We start from the raw sequence: 19,701 nt of genomic DNA, 5'->3' as shown, positions 1-19,701 counted from the left end.
CAGCATTTGGTGTATTGCTCCTTCCTGTGCAGAGGAAGGATAGCTTCATGGTATGGGGGTTTTGGCAGGGGTAGGTTTAAGAAGCTCTAGCTGCCTGTTCTTGCTCCTGAGCCCTCACAGCTGTTGCTGTGGTCACGCTGCAAGCTYGATCAGCCCTCTGATCTGGACAGCCTTCCAACAGGGCTTGTTTTTAACCTAGATGAGAGCATTGATTCAGGTCACAGCACAGCTCCCCGAACAATGGCACTAGCATGGCTAAGTGCAACTGGAGTGACTTTCTGACAGCTCATTCTCTCCCCTGCTTTGCTGTTTTCATTGTGCTCCCACGTCTGTGTGGCGAACTGGATCGGGGCACTGATAGGACTGGGAAATAATCCATTGTGAGGAACACCGAATAGTCCAAGCATTGTTTTATTGTAAATGAGGCACTGGAGCAGTTGTTAACAAGTCTGTTTCCCATCTGGTGGAGAAAACRCCACCTAATTCTCTGGGGTGGAGGGAGGAAAAGATCCAAAACCTGGTTGGATTTGTTTTGCAGAGATCCAGTGTTCGGGAGGAGGAGAGAGTTCGGCATGGTGAGTCTAGACAAGTCTTAGGCATAAGACTTACATGGGTACAAGGGGTGTCGGTGGGAGAACAAACTGTTCTTGCTTTGCTTTCACAGAAAAAAGCCTCTTGCAAAAAATGGATCTGTAGCTCTAGTTGGGTAAATAGGCAGGTATGCTCTGTTTTAAGAGGAGTTGCAAGAGGCTTCTCTTAGAAAAGTGATAATTTCCCTCTTTGATGCTATGTAGCTGTTTGCAATTGTAAGTRTATGTTTATATTTGGACTGTATTAATAAAGTCTTCTCTAATTTAGTCATGTGAGTTGAAGGGTGATTTCAAGGTATCTTGTAGAGAGTCAGCCTGGGTTTTGTGGTGGTTGCTGGGTAGCCTACTTCTTAACCCTTGCAGCACCTTATGGTGCTCAGGGAGGTTCACAGGATGGTGGTGAGCCAAGACAGGTCTATGCATGGGTCAGTTCAGGGGTTCACACCTGGTTCTGGTGATRACCGTTATCCCAAAGCTCCATAGCGTGTAGTGTGCTAGTATGGAGATGAAAGGATTTCCCAGTAATCTTGCATCACATTTGTTGATGAAGATGGTGTGCACGTGCACACTTGCACACCAGTTTCTGCCTTGGCCCTAAGCTGGTAAAGTGGGAATATTTTGATTCCAGAGAAAAGACAACGAAATGTAGTGGGAGCCCCTTGTAAGTAACTTCAAAGAACTTGGGCTGCTTTTCAATTTAAGATAGCAATTATCAGAGTTGGAGGAGACAGAGTGGTAACTTCTGCAAGGTACTAAATCAGCCTGAGTTGTGAGAGTGTATTAATGTATATGTATAGTCAGGGCACAAGGATCAGTGTATGGGGAACATTACTTTGTAATGTATTTACTCATAAGCTTGTCAGCTGCTGCGAGTATAACTGACTAAAATGAAAATATCCTTTGGTTAAGGATATATTGAAACATTTTAGAAAGCATAATTTTTTTATGGAGTACTGAAAATAGCAGCAGATGTCTTTGGAGTGTGTTAAAAATGAAGCATTAGCTGTTTTCAGTGAAATCATGAATGATGAACCATATTCTTGTAAAGATAGGGGATATTTAAACAGAGAATAGCAAACATAGACAGTAGAAGTACTGTATGTTACTAAGACTGTAGATCTGGATGTCTTTTTTAATAGAAGAATAGTAAGTGATAACTTAAAAGATTTAAAGAGATGTCTTTTAAAAAGAACTGAGTTTCATGTTTGCAGATCGATACTGCCAGAATTTCTGCTTTGCTTATCTTGAAATACRGGGGCAGCAAAATTTAACAGTCTACCTTTTCTAAAGATGGCATCTTAGGCTTTCCACGTTCTTCCACATTTAACTTTGTGGATTTTGATTGATTATTTTTTTTTCTCATGATAGGAAGAGACAACAGGCTACTTAAGAGTCAGGGTGCCTTAAAGGGATCTAATGTTGATTTTAAGATTATTGATTTTTAAGATTATTCTGCTGTTAAGAAACATAAGCTCCTGGAAAAGAGTTTAACATGAATCATCAAAACGGATATTGTTTCACTGGGGCTTAAAAATGGTCAAGCAGGGAAAAGTTGGATGGTGAGTTATAGCATGACTATTCCCTAGTACCTACATTGTGTAATTTAGATGAGTTCATTGAAAGCTCACARTTTCTATACAGTCGATGTTATCCCCAAAAGGGCAATTTCGAACGCTTTCRTTGGACTACAAGCTGCTAATATGGGGAGCCTCAATTAGCCATGTGRATTAGGCACGAGAAACTGCCATGTGGGAACCCTGCAAGCTGTTTGAAGATTTGTCAGACAGATTTTCTTCTACAGCCAAGTGCCCATTGCCGTAACTTCTGATTCCTTCCAGTGAATGAATGGAGCAGCGAAGTCTGCAGGCAGTGGGGCTTTCCGCCACCCTGCCCAGGACTCTCTGGGACTGTGCAGCTTTCCTTCTTCCTCCTGCTGCCTTGGTTGCTGAGAGCTGCCTGCTACAGTTGTGGATTTGGCTCTTAAAACTGACAGGATGTTTGTTTTTGTGGAGTGCAGTTGTTGAGGAAATTGAGTGAAGGGATCGCTTGAAAGGCCACGCCACCTAGGTAAGATTAGACCATTAATGGTTGAGGGTTGTGAGCCTGGTCTTTAACACTGTATGGTGCTTATGGTTTGGGCAGCCAGCATAGCAAGGAGAGGTTGGGAAGGATGTACTCTTGCTAGCTGCTGTTAGTTGGAAAGCAGTGTTACTTCTCTTTCTTTGGTCTGTAAGGCAACTCTTGGTRTTGAGTATGGTGGAAGAGAAAATCTTAAAGAGCCGTTTTAACCGAAACTGTAAGGCATTGGCCACTGCTACAGTGGAACGTGTCTGGGGGAAGCAGCCCTTTTGGTCTGCATTGTGTTGAAAACTGACCTGTGGAATGACAGATAAGGAAAAATGCATAATACCTTAAGCTGGATATCCTCTGCTCAGGAGATTTCCTGTTCACAAGAATTTATTTTTCAGCAATTAAAATCCAGAAAATTGAAGCGGTGGGGGGGAGCTTGCACCTTAAGGTCATTAAGGTGGAAGACTCTAGGTTTCTTTCTGTAGTCTTTCTATCATTTGTTGAGAAAAGAAATAGAAAAGCACTGGAGAACTGAAAAATATGGACTTCTTACATAGCTGTAAACCATCAGCATGCCTAATGTGCATATTGAATAGTTGACTATTGTGTTTACTGTTGCCAGTATTGTACGGCAGTTACCCATTGGGTCCTTTAGAAAAGGAAACACTTGGACACTTCTGTTAAGAGGGAGGTTACTTTCAAAGAAGCCTGAGCCTTTGGAGAGGAGTAGCTGGTGCAAAACATTCCTGACTAACTTCCAGGGTCTGTTGCATATTTTGCCTTTGTCTTGTAATGAATTAAAGCCTAAATCATAAAGCAGTGTTTAATTGGTGATTTGTGATCTGCTTAATCCTTTAGTGAAACTGAAGTGTATTTTGCATTGCTGCTTCTGCCCTCGCTGTCTGCTCCCCCGTCGGCTGCATGGTTCACTTGTAGTACGGTGGGGTCAGGCACTGTAGCAGCAGAGAAGTGCTTGTAGCTTCCTGCCATGAAAATACCTTTGTAAGATTGTTTGTATATGCTTCCTTCTGTAAACTTAAGATAGAATTCACTTGATCTCATGAATGTGGCTGCATATTCTGGGATAGCTGTTTCTAACAAAGACTTACAACTATTAAATACAATGAGAATGTATTTACTGTAGCTTTTCTGTTTTGTTTTTTATTTCTAGCAACAAGTATTTTCACAAAAGATTCTTCTGCCTGTAGATATACCTGAAAGTTTGCAACATACATTTAGCTATCTGGTAAAATTTACAGAAAGAAGACAGTGTAATCAAGAGGTGAGCCATTAGCAAAGGTCCCCCCTTCCTATCTTCCTTATACTGATAAATAGAGAGAAGAATTTAGTAGGGGTGTGGAGTTCTTAGAGTTATATCTGGGCTTTGTTTTCAGAAATAAGAAGATTCATGTATGTGTGTTTGTGTGTTAAACATCTTACCCCATTTTCTCTCCATACCTGGCACCCAAGAAAAGTCTTCCTTAAACAACTTTGAATTTACCACTCTGAGATTGCATTTTTAGATTGGGCATGTTAAAACAGAAAAGCAGCACTGATGAAGACATTGTAGTAGTGGTGTAAAAATTACTTGGAATCTTTGGTATGTGCCAGTGGCAAGAGCTGAATCCTCCAGTACATTCAGTCTTTTGAAGCAAGTGCTGTATAAGGTTTTGGTGTACAGGCATGTTTTCCTTTAAGACTGAAAGACGCACTGTCAGGCTACAGACTTTTGTAGCAGGTTGCAGCTTTCTGAATCTTAATTCTTTGAACTCTCATATTTCGGAGTGTGGTTTAGGCCTTCTAAGAATGTTGTGATTAAAATAAGGTAATTATACCCCTTATGTAGATAAATACAAACTTGTGTGTGTGTGTGTGTGTGTGTGTGTGTTGATATGTGTGTATTTAAATCTATAATCTCATTAATGAACATCCTTGAAGTTAGTCAGCGACTCTGAGTCAGTATATGTGCTTGTGTATTCAAGGAGAGCTATTGATTCAGGAGCACAATGACTTACATGATGATCTCAAACCCCTGTGATTAGATAAGGGGAGAGTAAGTTCCTAAATGTGGGCTACGGGCAGATTAAGTTGCCAAGAGAAGCTGTAAAAGTAATTATCTTGATTGGATCTAGCAGTGAATTTCGTGCACCTGTTACACCTCTTTTTATCTTCTCTTCACTGATGGTTTTTATACATGTTCTGAACATCTTTTTGTGGCCTCTGCCTTGTATTTGACTATTAAACTAAAATTAAACTTAGAGAACCTCACAGTAAATAACTTCAAAAAATAATGTGGCATTATTTAAGATAGTTTTTTTTTTTTTTTTTTTTTTTTTTTTTTGAATATAGGCTCCATGTTTACTGTATAAACAGGACAGGCAGACACAGGGATGGAGATTATATTTTGGATAGGGAGCTCTCTTGCTTAGTTTTTACATTACCTACTTACTAGTACTCCAGCAGCACTCAGAAATCACTTGATAACAACTGTAGATTTGTATTATAGAAGATCTGATCTGATATTCAGTGCTCACTGTTAAACTACACTGCCACTGTACCATGCTCTTTCCATCATGAGTCTTGCTAGAGAGGAAAGGGCGACTTTTGGATAGTAGGTTTCCAGTCTATTACCTCATCTAAAAATTCTGCTCTTTTACCAGCTTAGTAGTTCTGTTGTTAGATACCACCAGAACTCTATTTTTGATCAGAACTCTCTTGATTCTGAAGAATTTCTAAATCTCTAACTGCAGTTCAGCATTCATGGTAAAACCACAATGCAATTGCTCATGGTACTAAAAGTTTCTCTCTTTTTATTATTAGAGTAAATGCTTTCTAGATACTTGTCAAGTAAGAGGTTCATTAGGACTTGTCAAAAGTAAGAAAAGTCAATCAACTGACTCATTTAATCAGTGCATCTGTGATTTAGGTTATTGGAAGTGGTAGCTTGATAAAGTARTGCCTAGGAACACACAGTAAGATTAGGGAAAAATCTTATGGCTAAAGCTTCATCTCAGGCAGTGGAAAAAAATGGTCAGAATTCATTAAAGATGAGGGAATTTCCTTAGTGAACATTAGGAGGAGGATGAGATGCTGAACAGCTGTCTGAGTCTGAAGGATTTGCCTGCAATGCTCTCTTGCTTACGTAGTCATCAGCAGTTTAAACCAAAGCAAAAAAAAAAAAAAAAAAGAAAAAAACACTGCATTTCTGTACTATTCTGGGGTTATATTTATGGAAAAAATACATATACAGAGAGGAAGAAGTGGAGAGAGGAGTATGTATACATGAGAGAGCAGGGGGGCTTTTTCCCCATGTAGACTAGTTAGTATTGAGAGTCTTTATTAAATTGCTGCATGGACTTGAGATTCCCCTCCTCCCTGCCCTATTAAGTGTAGTTTAACATTGTGCACTGAACATCAGATCGTTAATACAGATCTATGTTTGTCATCAGGTGATTTATTAGGAATACAATATGGTATAGGTAGTGAATAATGTGAATAACGTCATAGAATGGTAAGGTTGGAAGGGACGTCTGGAGATCGTCTAGTTCAACCCTCAGCGTAGCCTGTATGGGGACTGAACCCATGACCTTGGCATTAGCAGCACCACGCTCTAGCCAACTGAGTTAAACCTGCCCCTCCCCCCAAAAAAAACACTTATTTTTTTTTACTAGATACTAGCATGTCTAATAATGCTACTTAATGGAAAAGGGACCTGTGAACCTTTTGACAGGCAGAGCATTTCATCTTAATTGGTAGGCTTTTGTCACTAATGAACTGTACAATGTATTTTTAAGCTAGGTATCTATATGGTCTCTTGCTGTGTGCTGACAAAATGTCATTGAATTGGGCGGTCAGTAAATAGTGGAAAACCAGGGCTACACCGTTCTTAAGTAATAGCATCTGGGGAGTGCAGCCTGTTCATACAAATGAAGTGTGCCTCAATAAGGCTCCTCTGGCTGCTAAAGTAATGGAATAAAATTTTATTGGGTTTTAGGTCAGTGGCATCATTGATTAATGCCACTGAATTAAGCACAACTGAATTCCAGCATATTGGTGGGAAACCTTGTTCGTTCCTCAGTTGAGTTTGATGCTAACTCCATCAGATTGTATTRAGAATTCTGCAGACTAACTCCTGGGGAACACCCTGGTATTTTGCTGTTACTTTGAAGTTTCTGCTTTTCTTCTCAAAGGTAAGTTGTTATATATATTATGTATGTGCTGTATTATACAAAAAGGGAAGTTGATCTACTTAATTTGGAAGTCATTCTAAAAGGACATATACTTAGAATAAGATCCTTTGCTTCATCAGGATTTGGCTAGATTTCTTTTGAGATAAGCAAGGTAAGGCACATCTCAAGGAAAAACTGAATGCTGAAGTGTCAGCATATGCAGTGATAAAGAAAAGTGGTTTACATTTATGCCAGATACTGTAGAAATCAAATGTAAAAGACTTAGCCTTTCTTGCAGTTTCAGTCAGTAGCACCTTTTGGTGTATCTTGTCTTTTTCCAGCTGGGACACTTCTGTCTGGAGTTCTGAGATTTCCTTAATCTGAAGGATTTGCATGCTCTGTTGTCATCTGTTTAGTGAAATTCTCTGTGAATTGTATATTATTAATACCTACTCAGCAAGCCTCCGGAACAGCTTACCTTTTTTATAAGGTCCTCTTCCCCATCATGTGTGCTATCCAAGTCAAAGTCCATTTCTTGTGATTCAGGTCAACATATGTATATACATCTTAAGATGCAAAACTTTTTTTTTTTTTAATTCTAACTCTGAATGAAATATTTTTCGATCAAACATTCATAAACATTTTTTTCCAGAAATCTGAAGTTCTGTGAATGGTTGTTTCTAGGAGTGGATAAAAGTGAGCCATCTTGAAAGTCAGGGCAATGTAGTTTAAAATGACCTGAAGATGAACTCCATTTGGTGGTTACTTACGACTTCCTTTCTTCATCTTTCTGCCTAGAAAACTCCTAGGCTTGTGCAATGGATCGAGCTCTTGTTTAAAGATAGCAGGCCTGTCACTTGTCCCAACTAGGGACCTGGGGGAAGTTTACTTTCTGCCAGTGAGTGGTGGGGAAARGTAGAAGTCTTTTGGCCTGAGTTCTCATTACACCCTTCCCCTGGCACGGCTAATGGGTTGGAAAGGGAAGCGGTGTGATCCCTAAGGCACGTAGCAGTAGTGACAGCCGTCCGGGGCTGGCCTCGTGGCAGACCCCTGCTCGTGAAATGGTCCTGCTGGGCAGGGGCACGCGGGCCCTTGCTGCTTTTCTGCTGGGCTGGGGAGGCCTYGCTAGGTCAGTGGAGGTAGCATATTAGTACAACGCTCTTGGTGCGAACAGACTGTATGAATCTTGGTGCCGTTTCAGTCTGAAAGGCCTCTCAGCGTGTGGTTTGACAGCAGTATTCTCTCAGCAATATGAAAAGCAGGAAGTTTATGGTTCCCTGCTGTTTCATTAGGATATTACTTTGCASTGACATTACTGGAGATGACATTATGAAGCTATATGAACTGAGGATAGTGGAAGGATCCAACTAAAATTAGATGGTACTTGAGTGTTTCATTTGCAGAACAGAAATAAGGGTGCATCTACCTCCTTCATCAGGTGCTTTTGTTTCCTTGATCAAAAAGACACCGGTGTTCGGTAAGGAGTCCCTATTTTCTCCCATCATGTAATCATGTGTATCATGGGTATCTCCCACATGATTTGCCTCTGAAGAGCAGAACTTCACTTGTGTAGGCTTTTTTCTTTATTGACTGTAGGCTCTGGCATCCCTACAGTTGTGCACTGATGTAAATTAATTTTTGCAGGTATAATGAGGAAAAATGAAATGAGCATTATACGTTGTTGCATGAAGCTTAAGTTTGACTTTCTATTTGTTCATTTAATTTGTTTGCTTAAACAGAATTGTGTCAAGGGACACAGTTTAATTGCGCTTAGGGTGCGGAGGGCTTAATTTCAAGATAAGTTTTATTTAAACTCGCCTTAAAAGGGTAATTTTCAAAAGAATGTTTATTTTGAAAAGAAAGTGACTAGAAGTAAGCTATGAATTGGAAGATGTATATTTGTTGTGCTAGAACTTAGAGTTCTCTACGATCTTCAGAAATTTTTCATAAGGTGAAAAATAATTAACATAAGATATATTAAGTCTTTAGCTGCAGCTTTAAAATATTTTTCCCTCTTTGTGTTCCACTAACACTGAAAGTGCTGATATTGAGGTGAATAGTTGAAATATTAAGAGATCTTAATTAACAAAGACTCATTCACAACTTAAGTAGTAACTCCTACTTACTGGGGCTGTTGCCTTTTGAGGGCATGCTGGGCACGTTAGGGAAGAGCATCCCTTTGCCTTGGCGCTGTGCTAGGTGGCTGCCCTTAACCAGCAGGGCTGCATTTCACGTCACCGCTTTGAAGCGGTGTTAGTTTCCAGCTTCACATGGGAAGTTGCCTAGTGCTCCCCTGCATTATGTATTATCAGAGCAGGATACTAACTTAGGTTGCTTGACAATAACTTTCAGCATAAATGACTCCCACTGCCTGGATGAATTGACTTTTTTGGAGAGAGTGTGAATTAAATTTGTAAAAGGGGTGAAGATTCAGCTTTGAAAAATCAAAGCATTTCTTAAACCATTTCATAGATAACTTGAGCTTTGCAATAGAATCAGTTGACATATACCACTGATCCTCTAGTGTGATATGTAACCAGTCTTTTGCCAACTACTGTTTTTTAATCAAGTGAACCTGTCTTTTGCTAACTACTGTTTTTTAATCAAGTGAGCTCCATTTTCAGCTATGGATTGCCATGGGGTCCAAAATTCTTTTGCTTGAAGTTTTTTGTCTGCAGTTGTGCTTTATCTTCTAGATATGCATCAACCAGTTCATTAGCAGTATGTTCTTCCATGGAGGAAGTGYATTATGTGGGTTTTAGCTCCATTTTGATCTGAAAAGAAGGTAGGGGCACTTATGCCTCAGTGTGTGATARGTTATTTCTTTATTTCTAACTGCAGTAGAAGTGATTAGAGGTAAATACAGATGCTGTTTATTCCTACCTTACCCCCCAAAAAACATTCCCCCCCAAAAAAACTCCCTACTGTTTTTTCACATCTAAAGTTTTGATGTTTTGGGTTGTTTGATGCTTTATTACTATCAAGGGAAAATCAGATAACTGGGGGAGAAGAGGTTTTTTGTTTTAAGGTGCTGGATACCTGAGTTATTCAGTAGAATGTTCTTTAAGCATTCAGATCCTGTGAGCGTGATGATAATGGGTTCAACTTTCCCTCTGTATTAGGAACTTCTCCGGCGGCTAACCAGAGGTGCTCTCTCGCAGTGAGCGCTCTGTGTGAGTGCCTGTTCTTGAACCCCGGGGTTGAATGGGAGATTTGTGTGAAGTGGTTTCCCACAATAATACAATGAGCTACTTTGTCAGTACCGCGTCAGCTGGGAGTCAGGTTAACAGTGCACAGCTACAACAGAAGAGTTTGCGCTGCATGAAGGTGTGCTGAAACCTTGCTGTAAATGAGAGTTGATGTGCTTGCTTTAAAGTGCTACAGATTGATGTGGTAGCTATCTGTTTTTCTTTTTAGTTTAAGCAGTGGTTAAAAACCACTGATTTAAGTAATTTTTTTCAAGTTTTATACAAAATAGGAATTCAAGAGGAGATGACCTTTTTTTTTGTGTGTGTGATATTCTTGCTTTACTTTGAGAGAGCAAAATTGAAGGGGAGGGTATCAATCACTAAACTACTATGCTTATCAATGTGTAATCATGAGCATTGTTTTGACTATTGAATGTAGGAAGAAAGCAAGTGGATGAAGCATATACCTTATCTGGTTTGCACCTTTACGTGAACTTGTACTCCTATAGAGGTTTTGCTTGTGTTCCTATACGTGCGCTCAGGACAAGAGCCATGATCCTGCGGCATTAGGTACTTAAATATAGTGCTGATGGTGCCAATGAAACTATCAACAGGGCCTAAAGATACATCCTAGCGCAAATGGTCGTAGGACTGGGCCCAAACTGCAGACAACTGAAAGTCTGGCTTTAAGGGATTTCTTCCTTCTAAAGCAGATAGCTGAAATAACTTGGTGTGTTTTTGGAGCAAAGTTTAAGGTTACTGATTGTCCATCTTGCTTGTGAATCGTTTTTCTCAAACGAGGCGATACAGGCTGGAGGTAACTGGTAAAAGAGTATCATCAGGGTGAGAGGAAGGGGTTTTAGCAAATGGAAATATCAGAACGGTTATTTCAAATTGGTGAGCAATTTCAGTTATGTTCTAGTTAGGAAACGTGCAGYGTTGTCTCTATTGCACAAAATTGCTCTGTGCCGTTAAGGTATCAGGTCAGCCTGTGGGCAGGAAAGCTGTTGGGGCACTGTCTCCTCTGCTTCTCGCTTTCCCGTGTGCCCTGGCACGTGGAGGGACCAAGCACAGCAGCTGGGCCAGGAAAGGGAGAAATCTCTCTTCTGTGGCTAGCTATTTGAGAGGAAGGTGTTGGTGAAACCAAAAGGTCCTCTCTCCTTCGGGCCTGTCCTTTTTCACGTAGCTTGTGGGCTAGAGAAGCGCAGAGATGCCGAGCGCCGCTCCCCAGGCAGTGTCCTTCCCCTTCTCTTCAGCTGTCTGTTGACCAGCTCCCAGAACACCTTTTATGTATAAAGTTTCTGCAAGGGTGGATGAGCAGGAATAGATTAGTTTGAAATGTTGATATTGCTTGTAGTTTTGGAATTGCAAAGACTAATTTCCCTTAAAAACAAAACGAAAAGACAGTTGTTTCAAGTGGTTGCTAAATTAAGCAGATTGGGCCAGGGCAAATTTTGTATTTAGGCATTATTTTAAAATCTGCCATTTGAAAATGTGAACACCACTAGTGGATACTGTTATAGAAGAAGAGTTAACCTCAGATATTGCTACTAAAGGAAATAATGTGAAATACTGAGAGACTTCTGTGCCTGAAAAATTATCTGTTTTTATAATTGTATCAGTTGGTCCAATTAAAAAAAAAAGCCTGCAAGTCCCATTTATCTGTTGTGATTAATACAAAGGAAGATGAGGAAGAAAGGTGTGAAGACTTTGAGGGAGGAATATAAATAGCAAAAGGGACTAATTGTTAAGATTTAGCTTGAAGAAAAGGTACAGAAATTCAGATGGTAGGAGAGTTGTATAAAGGTTTTCTTTATTGTTACCTGGCTTTTGTGTCAATGGTAAAAGCTGTAGCCATCCGAATGTTGGTATGGTTTTGAATTTTTTTGAGTGGCAGTATAATTTGGTGTTACAATACTGTTTACAGAAAGGAGAATGCCATAAAATATTTGGATTAGCTTGTATGCTTGTGGCTTTCTGTTCAGATGTGCCTAACACAAATCTCCAATAATTTTATTAAGCTCACTTAATTTCTGGTATATTTCTTTCATTTAAATTTGGTACCATTATATTTTTCCCTGAATATGACAGTCTCGGGGCATGTTAGTATTGCAGGGCTGTACATACCATAGGAAGAGTGTGAGCTTTTTTTTTTTTTGAGAAGTTTCACAAGATTCTCCTCTGGTCAAAGAGGAAAAAGTAAGTGGCATGACACATTTCTTTGGTAAAAGGCTCCTTTGTGCATCAGCTTGCTTGCTTCTGGTATTTCATCAGAGCTATTATATGTTGATTAGTTTTACTTGCCTTATGAAATTAGACACTCCTGCATAATGCTGTGCAACCTAATCAACTCATTCCTGACATTAGCTTCTGATACGCTTTTAGAGTACTAATATTTATAGACGGTTAGCATGATCTTTGTCCTCTATTCTAGTAATAGTGTTTTTGTTTGTTTTTTAATGGACTGATTGAATCTTCTTTCTTGCTATTTATTTTGACAAATCAAAACAGGGAAATGTGTTATGCAGGAAAAACGGAACTTGCAAAGTTGAGGTAGGATCCATTTCTATAGTTTGTTCCTGAATTACCAAAGTATTCTGTGAGGGGTTAGTAACTGACTGGATTAGAAAATGGTTGTTCTTAAAATAATGGAATTTCAAATCTTAAAAATATGATGCTGAAGTTATGGTATTTGTTTTGAGGATGGTGGGGTGTGTGGGGGGGGGAGTGGTTCCCCCCCTCCCATTAGTGAAGGTAAGATAAAGCTACTGGTAGCCTTGCTGTCTGTGAAATGGTCTAGAGAACAAGTGGCAGTCATTTTACTATCCTTTTCCTGATATGCCAGATAGCTTTTCAAGTGTGCATTCCTTCTAATCTATTTTCTCTATCATAATAGATTTTAAAAAATGCATATATTTCTTTTAAGATTGTTATGAATAAGCCTGTCTGTTTAGATGCTTTCAAATTAATCTACTGTGCTTGCAATTAAACACAGAAAGAATGCTTTTAGGTTTAAGTCTCTCTTAAGACAGATGTGATTTAACTAAACTAATGAACACACAGCAGACAAGACAAATTCCAGACTGTTTGTGCTTTGACCAACCATCTGTGTGCATACCTCCAGGTACTGCTCATGTCTCAAGAGGTTTTTCTACATGAACAATTATTACTATTCCTTTTTGAATCCAAGTGGGCAAGCCATGGCAAGAGTTTCTTGAAAGCAACTATATTGACCATTGAGGTACATTCATTGCTTTTCAGTGAAAATTGTTATGCATGTTTTAATAAAGATTATATTGAGACATGTGTTGCACAAAATGTAACAGCAGGGAACCTGGGCTCTGTGTAAGCTTTTCCATCTCTTGCCTGCAAGCAGCAGCATTAACAATAATGTGCAGAAAAAGCACTTTCTACTAGGAGCCTTCCTAGTGGGTCACGTACTTGTTTCAGATACTTCCTCTGTGTGTGTGTGTTTTTGCGTGCAAATAAGCTTATGGGTATATATGTAGTGATACATTTTAATATTATGTGTGTGGTTTTTTATATGTACATATATATATATATTCTGTTTGTAGGCACATGCATGCAGTTTTCTTCATAGTTATTTTTCTGTAGTGGAGGTAGCTCAAAATATCTCTGGAAAAAAAACACTTTAAAAATGCGTAATGATCAGTAGTGACATGACATACTAGACTGATACGATTTTTCAATTCCATATGCATACTTCTAGAAAATAGTAAGTGGTACTCTGAATTATTGTTTTTATGGAAAAATATTTGTGCTGCAAGTAAAGGCTGCTCTGAATATGAAAAAAAAACTTCTTATTCTCAGTACACTTCACTTTCTTTCCATAATGAGATTACTTTTAGAAATACTTGAATTTTCCTTGTTATCAGGGCCTGTTTTTACAAAGTGGTATTTGCTTCTGTGGTGCTAAAATCACTCTGACATTAGCCTGTGATCCTATATGTGTGTGGGGGGGATTATTTTTTGTTTGCTTTTTGCCATGGGGAGAGAAAGAAACCGAAACCAATCTTAAGTGATTCCTGCTCCCTCTTTCTCTGGTTACAGCAATACAATGTATTTGTGTGTCATTACAGCAAAGTGGATTGGGGGACCTGTGTCTGGAGGAGGAGGAGGAGTTGGGTTRGTCGTGGTGTTAGGATTCAGCTTTGAGGGTACAGATAAGATGACAGAAAGGACTTTTTCCTTCTGTGGTCAGAGCAGTGCCAGTTTCCGAACCTGCTGGTTCTGGGATCTGCTTTGCCGCAGGGTGGGTGGATGGAAAAGGCCAGGAAAAAAACAGCCGGTAGGAAGGAGGCAGCGGTTGCACCCTGAGTGACTACTAGCCGTGCAACCAGGTGTATTGTCAAAAGCCTGTGTCTTCGCGGCTCCCACCTGAACTAATTTTYCCCCTTTCTCTGTAAACTACCAAGGAAGTCCCTGTTGTCTTGTCTTGAGTTACTTTCCTGGCCAGTGCACCAATCTCTGCCCCAAAGGAGAGATTCGCTGTCATGTGGAGAATGGCAGGAAAGGTGCTTGAGAAGGTGACAAGTTGGACTGTACAGCCTGATGTTTGACAGAACGCGCGGTTCTCATACGAGCCTCTCCTCCCCTTTCTGATCTCCGTGTTTTAGGGTTTTGGGTGTTCAGTCAGGATAGCTATTTTTGTGTTAGGTAATAGATTCTCTCATCTTTGAAGCCACTTTCAATGCCTAACTCATCTCTCTAAGGAAAGCTCTGGGTTAATTTTCTTCTGGGAAGGGAAGGGGAGGAGAATGGGTGTGCATCGTATACGCTAATCCAATGTAATTGTTAGGTTTTGCTGTAAAGACAGGATAGCTTATGGTTACTGATTATGATAGCTATGTATGTATGCCTCATCTGGGGAGGGGGAGCTGCGGGCGGTCAGCCCCGTCTTCTCCATGCTTGTTGCCGTCGCTGGGTAGCGTTCGGTATTACTCTCCTGGGAAGCCGTTTGAGTGAAGCGTGGTCTAGGTCAATAGCGGGGCTGGCAGCCCGAAGTGTTCAGTTCAAACCTGTTTCAGTAGCTGGGCTATGGGCAAAACCGCTTGTCACAACTGAGGACAGATCTAGCAGAAAATTGCTTAGTTCTTGTTTGCTAAACAGCTATGTGCACGTTTGGGGCTTTGTGTGTGTACATGAGTGTGTACGTGTGAATTTAGTCAAGTTGAAATTGTCAGATTATTTAGACTGGAAAGACTAAACTGTTTTAAGGGAAACTGTTCCATTTAAAGTTTTTTGTATTGTTTCAGATCTTCCCTGTAGTGACACTGGAACTGATGATGATGTACCTTAGAGCTGTTCAATGCACTGTGTTTTTTTTTCTTTTTCTTTTCCGTAAGACTGAATAACCCTGAGCACTGCACCAGTGCAAAGGTGCACTTAGTGCTGAGTTTGTGTATCTTAAATAAACCAGGATATGTAGCTCTACTAGGTATTGATGAGGTGATGGCCATCTCTGTAATACAGGAATTTTTACGATTTCAAGTGATTCTGATTAAAATCAGAACATCTTACTCAGCAGCTTTTAATAATCTGTTGCATCCAAATAAAAATTTACCCTGTATAGAAAGTGATTACAKGACTAAATATTTAGAAAGCCCTTGCTTTTGCCAGATTTTCTGAGTTTGTCTGCCTTAGCTGGAAGAAGTTTCTCAGCTTTATAGAAGAGAGAAGATGCCGAGAGAGAATCACAAAAGGAAAAATGCTCTTGGCTTATACTTCCATTAATAGAATGGGTAAAACCTTCTAGGAAGACTTGCACTTGGTTATCTTAATGTACTTCAAACTGCTTTTGGAATTTAAGGAGAACTCTGACTTCATATGCTAGGTCATAGTAATTCACCATACATGGACATTGGTTTTAGATAGTTACACTTTTCTTTTATGTTTTTGTTTTTTCTTTGTTGCCATATGCAACTGATTTATGTTACTAATTCACATATTGAATTAATTTAAGGAGAGTTAGTCATCCTGATGATCAGTAGAAGACTGCAGTATTGAATTGAAAATCGGGTTTGTAACAGTAACTTGCAAACACCAAAAGGTTTAGAAGTTTGGTTCGGGTAGAGAAACATCGAAAAGAAACGGGTGTTTATTTCTGCTTCCTTGCAGTAGAAGCAAGGCTGGAAACAYTGAGATTTCCAATATTCCTGGAGGTAGCTAGACAGGGAAATGCAGCCTCTCSGAGAGTACTGGCATTTTTGTGGTCTGTCCCAGCCAAGCCTAGGGAATGTAGACGCACAGGAAATGTCTTTTTAAAATTTAAATATAGTCAGCTTTCTAGACAAAACCCCAAATTTGAGTTAGTACCTGAAAAAAAGCTGTGGGTTAGTATTTTGCAGCTCATATTTTAACTGAGGAAGAGTTCTCATATCCTGAAATGTGACCTAGCTCTTTTCAGTCCTTGTCTGGTGTTTTCCGCTCTGTAAACTCAGGAGCATCACTGGAAGAAAGAGGCTTGCGTTCAAACCTCTCAGACTGTTTGTGTTAGTGAAGTGTCTCCTCAGGTAGGGAGAACTTTTTTTAAGGAGGAGTGTGAATTCCTGGTGAATAAACCTGTTTTCCTTTCTGATTTGTATTTTAAATAGCATGGATGAGAGAATAAGCTTTTAAAAAAAAGTATTTGAAGCAGGTTCCAAAGCTTTTGGCTTTAGTGTGAAGTCTGCCAGTCCTGCGGTAATGTTTTAACCCCACCTCATCTAGCGCTGCGTGTAGTACGTCTGTGTGACGTACCGTTTAAAAAAACACCTGTGGCCAGCATTGCTTTGTGGCCGGGACTGTTGCTGGCGTTGCTGTTGCTGGTGGAGCTGTACCAGTCCTGACAAATACAGGAAACTTCTTTTTTTTTCTTTCTCTCTTTCCCCTTTAAAGAGAGGCAAGCATAGACATGGCTGTGGTGAGAAACCATTAATAAAGCAAAAGGAATGCAGCTGTAAAACTTCAAATAATGACATATAGCAAATAAATGTCAACATATTGGTTGTTGTGCCTGGAATGGAAATATTAYTAGGAAAATATGTAGCTTCAAGCTACAATCTGGCTTTTTTTTCCCTTAAGAAAATAGAATTGGCATGACGCTTGAAGTCTGTTAAAGCTGAGGCTTTCGGATTCGGGTTGGATGAATGTGCCATTGAGCGGGGGAGAAGGCTTTTCATGATTTTATAGTAGGTCCTATGAACTTTGCATTCTTTTAAAATGATTTTAAGTTATATATAGGTATATAATTTTATATATTACAAATGTAGTCAGAAATACACCTATTGACTAAATTTATCCACATCCTTTGAAAACTGCTCAGTCATATGCTTGCATTGGTGTTGAGGTCTGTATTAGACCTTTTCTATGCTTTCGTCAATCCCAAGTATTTAAGAAGTGATTCTGAAATACACCCCATAATGACAGGGAAGAAAGTGTGTGTGCGCGTGCGTGTGTGGGTGTGCAAAAGCACATTTCCCTTTCCACCAGCTACCTCCTCCTAAAAAGTGTTACATGAGTCTTTGGTTGTGGATCGTTCTCAGAATTAAACCTGATAATTTTAGTTAATGAAGCCCAAAAGGTTTTTCGGGAAAAATCCTCCAAATATTATGAAACCGAAGGGGGCAGGGGGAAACGTGTTGACCAGATTTTCTAGGTGTTTGGGCAGGTTTCTGTAGCCCCCATAGCGGATGGGTCTGAGATGTGGCAGTTCTAGCAGCTGAGAGCTATGAATTACTAAACCAGGGAGACTTTGGTCGCTGGTAGACCGGTGACACTTCAGAGAACTTGCTCCTCTGTGCCGGGCGAGTATTTAATATTCCTCACTCCTCCTCCTGTGGCTGTAGGCACTATTGGACAAATTATTCAAGGTGATGATACTGTGAGGCCTGAAATACTGCCAGGCTCTATCTGGCAAAACAATTGATGCAAGTGTAAGATGAGACTTTTTAAAAATGATTGTGAATACATTGTCTTTTAAATGTTAACACTGCTTTTCAAGCCTTCTGAGAACTTCTATCCTGTGGCTAAATCTCAAATAAAAGGAAAAATTTCATTGAAAGACAGATGAAAATAGATGGCCTCTATTTTCATCTCAGTGAAATGAAAATTAGAGAGACAGTGTTTTCACTCTAGTAAGAGCATCAGAAAAAGCAGTGAGAGTCCTCCTAAATTTTTAACAAGTTAAATTGAAATAGTCTTTAGAGGTACAACTGAAGATAACAGGGCCAAGTTTGCACATCTTCTAAAAAAATGCGCTTCTAGTCTTTTGTTACTACTTGGGTTTAAAGGAGGTCAGTGCGACCAGAATGAAAGGATGAGTGTGCGGTTGTAAACGGGCGCTTCAGTCGCTTCATCACCCAAGTGCTTCTCTTCCCTAATTGGAATACTGGCTACTGCTCTGCCTTGTTTCTCAGATTATTAGGCAGCTCTGCAGGTGACAGACTGTGATGAGCTCTTGAAGAGCTTGTTTTTAGATGATCTAAGCAACTAAAGTGGATAAAAATGAAACGAGCATATGTCAGTATGTTTCCTAACTTAGTTGTTGAATGGATACTTTAAAATCTAAAATTAAACCCCAGCAGCACTTGGAGGTAGATTAGTTATCAGGGTATTAGRTTTGCAGTATGCAGACTCTGTGGAACCACACGTTCTAATCTTAGTGAGGCTGGCTTAGTCCCTCATCCCCTCTACAGGGGAGAGATTCAGATTCATGCTTTATGGCTCTGTGATGATTGCTTTAAAAAGCTCCATCTAAATACTAGATCTCATAATACTTTCCTCACGAACAGGGTTTTCCTTGTTGCTCTTTGGCAAAAATTCCCTACTGTGTGTTTTGCTCTTGTACCAAGTGATTTACCTGACTTTTACTGTCYACCCAAGTCACAGCATTTTTTTTTTTTAATCCCTCCTTGAGTTTGTGATGTATACAAAGTTATTTGGGAGCATTTGGGGATCTCCTGGCATGAAAGGTTCGAAGTAGGTTATTTGATCAGTTTTAAGCCTGTAAAGATGGTTTGCTTAGGAGTTCATATGCAGAAGTCTGGATAAACTATGCAGCTAGATCATCCGTCCTGCTCATGAAAGAATTGGATTGCTGCCCCATAAAACAGTATGACGGTACTATTAATGCTGAATTAAGACTTGCTTTTACAAAGCAATCTCTCTGTAGTTTTAGTGGTAGTTATGCAACACTTCAAACAATTAGCTATTAAGCTGAAAATGATATATAATTCACTACGAATTCTTAAGTGAGATTTTTCACTGTGGTCTGTCTTCTATATATAGATGTCCTCTATATAAGGTGTTCAGTGTAGGGGAATGTGGTGTCCCTCCCACTCCAGTAGAAATCTTTCTCTTTTGGATAACGGTAAGTGAAAGTCAGGCACTATTCTCTCTGTTTTTAGGTGTCAGTTGGCATTTAACTTTGAACTGTGGATATTACGAGTGAATTTGATACACAGTGTTAGCTATATGGATAATGTATTTTCAAGAACTGTGGTAACAAGCAGTCAAGCTTGCTTTCTGAAATCTTGCATGAAAACTTGACTTATCCACGTTGTTGCTTCAACAGTTAAAACCTACTGTTCTGCTCAGCGCCCCAGGTTCCTGTATGTAGACTATTGCAAAAGCAGATGTACTCTTCAGGTCATTACCTTCGTGGCAAAATCTACATGGATGCCA

General features: G+C 39.7%; 1 protein-coding gene across 1 annotated transcript in view; it reads left to right on the top strand.

The window, feature by feature from the left end:
- Positions 1–561: 561 nt before the first annotated feature.
- FNDC3B (fibronectin type III domain containing 3B) overlaps positions 562–19,701 on the top strand; it is a 191,244-nt gene continuing 172,104 nt past the window's right edge. The window contains exon 1 of the mRNA XM_085322314.1: positions 562–575. The gene's annotated coding sequence lies outside the window, so the exon portion shown is untranslated. The remainder of the gene's footprint in view (positions 576–19,701) is intronic.

This window comes from Rhea americana, unplaced genomic scaffold, assembly GCF_003343005.1.
Source record: "Rhea americana isolate MKP2758 unplaced genomic scaffold, rheAme1 scaffold_76, whole genome shotgun sequence".
Taxonomy (NCBI): Eukaryota; Metazoa; Chordata; class Aves; order Rheiformes; family Rheidae; genus Rhea; species Rhea americana.
The sequence above is the reverse complement of the archived record's forward strand: the minus strand, read 5'-3'. Positions and strand labels throughout refer to the sequence as shown.